At 32.0% G+C, this 7,216-nt stretch overlaps 1 protein-coding gene across 2 annotated transcripts in view; it reads left to right on the top strand.

Annotated features, from left to right (window-relative positions):
• Positions 1-254: 254 nt before the first annotated feature.
• Positions 255-7,216, top strand: part of LOC138694978 (LIM domain only protein 3-like) — a 913,591-nt gene continuing 906,629 nt past the window's right edge. For both annotated transcript variants that reach the window (XM_069819207.1, XM_069819208.1), the window contains exon 1: positions 255-360. The gene's annotated coding sequence lies outside the window, so the exon portion shown is untranslated. The remainder of the gene's footprint in view (positions 361-7,216) is intronic.

Here is a 7,216-nt window from a genome sequence, read left to right as displayed (position 1 = left end):
GTCAGCTTATTCTGAGGAACGAAAACCTGTCCTTACTTCTTGTTCTTGTGATGGAGCATGGGAAGAAACACGCATGTCTTAATCTGGATTCGATTTCAGGACCTCCCGACGTAAGAAACACGCATGTCTTGCCCGGGATTCGATCCTGCTCCTCCTTCTGCGATGAGCCCGCCCCCCAGTCTCGGACCGGCGCGCCCAGGCTCCTCCCCTCGCGCCGTGTCTGCGCCGGTTCTGGACGACGCCTTCAGTAGACGCCAGATCCCGGCGGCGGGACGTCCTTCCTCGGAGTCAGTCGCATCGTCCACGTGGCTTCAGAGACCACGTGATCAGTAGTGAGCTTCTTCGCGGGATATGATGACGGTTCGTACCTCTAAGAAAACACATCTTAATGTAGTGTTGGCCTCTCAAGTAACTGTAATAGGAGTTGGAAGTCAGTTTATAATTAAGGTTTAATAATAAAAATAGTAATATACGTTACACGAGCGGTATGTTGACGTTTTCATGTTCGAGGAAAAGATTGAAAAAGCGAAACGTAGTTGAGCTTTTTTAATTTCCGAGAACATGAAAACAAACATACCGCTCGTGTATCGTACATTATTTATTACATACCTGAAAGACGAATTTCTAATTAGTTGCAATGAAATCTCCATGTTGGTTTCTGTTTAATGACGACAACTTCGGAACACCAAAATATCTTTCTTCAACATTGTTGCTATAAAATGTTTTCTGTGTTTACTATACACCAGCAGGCCGTGATATACGTCTGTCTTTTTTTTTCCCCCAGTCTAGAAATGCGAACTTAAAACAAACGGTAAGGTTATGTAATGATTTATTTTTCATTTTAATATTTTAACAATATTATTTATATAACATATTGCAGTAATAACATCGGCATCTGGAATCTTGTTGATTTTTTCACGGCTTCCTTAATGTTACTTGTATAAGGAATGCAATAAGTTTCGTGGAGTAGTAGACTTTACTTAATTTTTGCAAATATTTAAAAACAATAATTAACATTGCAATTTAGGTGAAATTGCAGTGGTAAGTTTCCAATTTATAATTATTACTATGTTAAACGTCTCTACAAGTAATATGTTAAAAGCCTAAAGCAGTAAAATGAATGTCGCGCTTAAGCGGTAAGAAGAGGGAAATTGTTATGTGTGTTACGTTGAGAATACTGAATACCGCGTATTGGTTCTGTGCGGAAAACAAGCAAATACGCAAGATCTCGCACAAAAGGATTTTAATACCTTATTTTGTGCCTGAAGCCTGAAGATCCGTTTTTACTAAAAGACGGAACTTTGTATGTTTTCCAGCATTTCAAAAAAAACGTCAAAAAATCTATTTCTTTAAGCGTAATGCACTTTCTTCTCTAGTGAGTTGAAGTTTAGTTTACATCTTAAAATCACCGACGTCTACCGGAAGATAACCGTGTTATAAAAGTTGGAAAGAAATCTGAAACCTTTAAAAATGATTACGTTATCAACAAACATCACATTACCGAATTACTTACATATATTTAAAGAAATAATATTTATTTATAATACCAGTGAATCAAGACGTATTTCAGTCCACTATTGTTAGCATGTCTAACCGTGGAACGAGCTGACGCGAGTTCAAATCATCCCGGTTGGAATAAGTTACTTAGTTGAGGTTTTTTCCGGGAATTTCCCTCAATCCATTCAGAGAAAATGCTGAGTAATTTTCGGCGCTGAACCCCGGACTCATTTCGCTGACATTGTCATCGTCGTCTCACTTTAGCGCTAGATAACCACAGCAGTTGATAGAGCTTCGTAAAATAATCAATTAAAAAGAGATACATTTTATCCACGAGCGAAATATTTGACGTTAGTTTCCGCAACTGAATATAAAAGTCTTCATTCATTTGTGCTGACAAAGATATACTATAAAAAATTCTTCCTAGTCTTAGTTGAGATTAGAGATGTTAGTAATATTGAAGCAGTAATAGTTTTTCGCTCTGTGAAGTTCGTAGATAGTTGAAACCCATGAGGTTAGCTGCCCTAAATGTGAGGTTTCCATAAGATAGAGCATATTATAATCAATATTTAAAAAAATATTAATGTATAACATATCAATTTAAAAATGTATTATTTCTCCCTGGCCTTTCTTTCGGAATTGCAACTACTCTCTTGGGTAATCTTTTCATTTAAATGTTTGAATTAAATTATGTATGAGAGTTATTACTTGTACAAATTAGCAAGAAATATGATTATTTTTACAATAAGTACTGAGTACTTGATTTAAAAATTCTCAGTAGTAGGTTCAACTCTTAAAAAAAACTACACAACATTTTGAAATGGTTCCTCTTGTATCAAAAAGTAATCCTACCACTTCAATTTCCCTGTAATATATTTTGTCCGGAAATATTAAGGCGTGGGTTTATATATTTATTTTCTTCATTTCCTACTCGAGGTTGATCAGTGCTCTTGAACTGCATTGTTAGATCTATAATTATCTGATTATTCGATTATCGATAAATAGTTGAGTCGATAACGATGTTAGAAACTAGTGAAGTCTTTGACTTGAATCGATTCTGATATTAGAAACTAGTGAAGTCTTTGACTTGAGTCGATTCTGATATTAGAAACTAGCGAAGTCTTTGACGCTATTTATTTTACTCTTCTACAAGCTTATGAATATTTAGAGGCACCTTTTACTGTTGCATATTCAGTTTATGAATGAAGATTCTTTATTGCAACAGGATTCCACGGACTACATGTAATTATTGGAACAACCTTCCTAATGACATGCTTGTTTATACTGTTAGGTCAGTTTTTTATCAATTATTAGTAACGTATCAAGTTTTCTAAAGTTTCGTTGTAAAAATGTTACACTCGAGGGAAGATAGTGATGCATTTTTTACTATCTTATTCTTCAGTGATTAAAGTAAAATTTTATCTATTCTTATTCTTGAAGTGTTGCTTTAGTAACGAGATTTCTATTAATGATTTGAGAATTCATAGGTAAGTGCTGGAATAGTAATATGCGTTACAAGAGCGGTACGTTGAAGTTTTCATGTTCGAGGAAAAGTTTGAAAAACTGAAACGTAGTTGAGCTTTTTTAATTTCCGAGAACATGAAAACAAACATGCCGCTCGTGTATCGTAGCCTACATTATTTTGTGCGAAGATCGTTTATTACATACCTGAAAGAGGAATTTCTAATTAGTTGCAATGAAATCTTCATCTTGGTTTCTGTTCAATGACGGCAAATTTGCAAAACAAAAATATCTATCTTCAACATTGTTGCTTTAAAATATTTTCTGTGTTTACTATACTCCAGCAGGCCGTGATATATGTCTGTCTTTTTTTTCTCCAGTCTATGATGAGTCTGGAATCTTGTTGATTTTTTCACGGCTTCCTTAATGTTACTTGCATCACGAATGCAGTAACTTTAGTGGAGTCGTAGAGTTTACTTAATTTTTGTAAATATTTAAAAACAATAATTAACAGGGCAATTGCAATTTAGGTGAAATTGCAGTGGTAAGTTTCCAATTTATAATTATTACTATATTGAACGTCTCAAAAAATATGTTAAAAGCCTAAAGCAGTAAAATCAATATGTCACTTAAGCGGTAAGAAGAGGGAAATTGTTATGTGTGTTAGGTTGGGAATACTGAATGTGGAATTTTAGACTTTCCGTGGATTGGTTTTGAGCGGAAACCAAGGATCTCGCACAATAGTATATTGCGATACAAGGTAGGGAAGTGATTTTTTACAAAGTCCAGGAAAAGTTTGAAAAAGCGAGCAGACCGAGTTGTTCATTTTCCGAGATTTTCTAATGCACTTCACAAAAGTGTATTGTACAACATTTTTTTGCAAGATCATATTTTTAAAATTGCAAATACAATATATTTTGCATTGAAAACTTAGAGCAATATTGTTCCAAAACCTTCTCAAAACTATACTGTAATGGTAACTAAGCAACAAAGAGTCCACTGTAATGGGTCTGTTTCAGTATAGTTTTATGTTATGAAGAATGGCTTCCCTAGCAGAAAGTTTCTGTGTGGGAATTCTTACTTTCAAGCTCTAACAACAGTAGCTGTAAATATAGCAAAAAAACACGATCGAGCAAAAAATAATATAAAGAGAACCTCAAAATGTGTAATTCTATTTAAATTTATTCCGTTTCATAGATCTAACATAGCCATATAATATTAACAAAGCATTCCTTACCTGCCATTATCTTCGGATAATTCCATTTGTAACATGGGGGAATTAGCAAGAGAGGGATCTTCTTGATGTCTATGAATAGCAATAGATTGAGCTGAAGACTGGAATAGTTTTGTTTCGAATTCTCCAAAAAGTAACAATTAAAATTTACCTTTGGCCCTCTAATTCAGAGATACGTTTCTTTCACTTGTAGTGAATCTTCAGCAATTTCTTCTGCTTCCTTTCCGAAGGAAATCCATATTAGAGAATTTATCATCACGAAATAAATCTTGCTCCAAGTCTGGCTTAAACCGTGAAATTAGTATTCCGTAATAAACGTGGTACACATTCTTATATCGAAGAAGACTTTATAAGAATTAGGAAATAGTATATGGAAGTATTATACCAGATATTGATGTGGTGTCACAATCTAGAGTTTTCAGATGAATTAATAGTAACTAACTACAGTTCAACTAGTAACAATCCAGATTTTTGAGATGAATTAAAAGTAACTAACTACAGTTCAACTAGTAACAATCTAGAGTTTTCAGATGAATTCATATTAGCTAACTACAGATCAACTAGTAACAATCTAGAGTTTTCAAATGAATTAATAGTAGCTAACTACAGTTCAACTAGTGACAATCTAGAGTTTTCAGATCAATTAATAGTAGCTAACTACAGTTCAACAATATAGAGATTTCAGATGAATTAATAGTAATTAACTACGGTTCAACTACTAAAACAATCTAGAGTTGTCAGATGAATTAATAGTAACTAACTACAGTTCAGCTAGTAACAATCAAGAGTTTTCAGATGAATTAATAGTAGCTAGCTACAGTCAAACTAATAATAATAATTTAATTATTTATTTAATCTGGCAGAGCTAAGGTCAGTAGGCCTTCTCTTCCGCCCAGCCAGACTCTAATTCTAATTGAATACAATTGGTTGCATAGTTATTACATTAATATCTAGACCATAAAACAACATGAAAGTAAATAATGAAAGTTGGTTAAGTAATGTTAGTGTGACAATAATAAACATTGGTAAGAAATAGTGATGATGATGATGATAATAATAATAATAATAATAATAATAATAATAATAATGAGATAATTTAAATATTTATTCTGTGATATACTGTATATAACATTAAACATTGAGAAATCTGAAATAGCTATTATTGTTAACAAGAATTGTTAGAAAAATATTTCGTTAGTCTATTCTTAAATTGGTTTGATGTCTGACAGTCCCTAGTAACAATCTAGAGTTTTCAGATGAATTAATAGTAACTAACTACAGTTCAACTAGTAATAAACTAGAGTTTTTAGATGAATTAATAGTAACTAACTACAGTTCAATTAGCCTTTGTTTAAAACTTGTGCAAGAAATATTTTAATAACGCAAATTTTAGTTAAGGACATTGTAATAGATAGTACACTTGAAACTGTTTTGGAGGAATATTCGGATATTTGAAACACTTAATGAAATATTCAGTATAATTTTGATAAAATATTACCCTTATAAATGTAAGATCCGAGCCATTTTTATAAGCAGAGAGGTAGAACTACATACATTCATAACCTCGGCACTAGAATGAGGTTGTGTTGCGTGCGATCAGCTTCTACCGCCTGAAAATACCCGGTACTCAATTTGACATGAGGCGGAGTAGACCCTGGGACCGTTCTGGAAGTTTTGGCAAATAAAAACATTCTTTTACCACTAGAGATTGAACCCAGGACTTCCCAGTGCCTAGTCAGTTGCTCTACTAACTGAGCTATCCTGTTTTTAATAATAATTTTAATAATAATAATAATTTTATTTATTTTTTAATTTTATTTTATTTACTATTATTTATTGTGCTGTACTACAGCCAGAGGCCAATAAAAGTCCAGCACAAAGCATAATTACAATATGACAAAATTAATAATGACAAAATTATAACAAAAGTGTATAAAATAATTATTACACATAAAGACAATAAACAATTAATGACAATAATTACAATGAATAGACGGAATAATGGATGACTTTAAAATACATAATCAAGAATAACTCAATAAAAACAATAGTAACATTAATAATAATAATGATAATAATAATAATAATAATAATAATAATAACAACAATAATAGTGTTAGTTGGGAGGCCAGAGGGGAAAAGACCTTTGGGGAGGCCGAGACGTAGATAGGAAAATAATATTAAAATGGATTTGAGGGAGGTGGGATATGATGGTAGAGACTGGATTAATCTTGCTCAGGATAGAGACCAATGGCGGGCTTATGTGAGGGCGGCAATGAACCTCCGGGTTCCTTAAAAGCCAGTAAGTAAGTAAGTAAGTATAATAATAATAATAATAATAATAATAATAATAATAATAATTGTAGTAATAATAATAATAATAATAATAATAATAATTATAGTAATAATGGTAATGTTATTAATAGTAACTACAACATTAATAAATAAATTTTTCATAATAGTGTTTTTAATTGTTTGTATTTGAAATTGAAGAATAGAAGGAATTAAGAAAATCGTTAAAAAACTGAAACAAAATTAAGGATCGACAGAATAGCTTCGATATTATAAATCGAAAGTTGGCATTGGTATTACATGTAATGTATGAATTGTTGTTGTTGTTGTTATTATTATTATTATTATTATTATTATTATTATTATTATTATTATTATTATTATATTCATAGTTTTCTGCCCAAGCTCAGATTTTTCACAGCAAACCAGCATTCTCCAATCTTTCCTATTTTCTACTTTCCTCTTTGTCTCCGCATATGATCCATATCTTAATATAATAATAATAATAATAATAATGATTTATTTTAGCTGGCAGAGTTAAGGCCGTAAGGCCTTCTCTTCCACTCAACCAGCAAAAAGTGTATATACATATGCATGAACTTACAAAGAATCCAACAATTTGATTGAGATGAGAGTTACATGTATACAAAAGTTATTTACAAATTAAACAACAAAATACTATGAACTATTAATTAAACACTGAAATAAACTGTGTAGCAGAATTAAACTAAA

Source organism: Periplaneta americana, chromosome 2, assembly GCF_040183065.1.
Source record: "Periplaneta americana isolate PAMFEO1 chromosome 2, P.americana_PAMFEO1_priV1, whole genome shotgun sequence".
NCBI classification, from domain to species: domain Eukaryota; kingdom Metazoa; phylum Arthropoda; class Insecta; order Blattodea; family Blattidae; genus Periplaneta; species Periplaneta americana.
The sequence above is the reverse complement of the archived record's forward strand: the minus strand, read 5'-3'. Positions and strand labels throughout refer to the sequence as shown.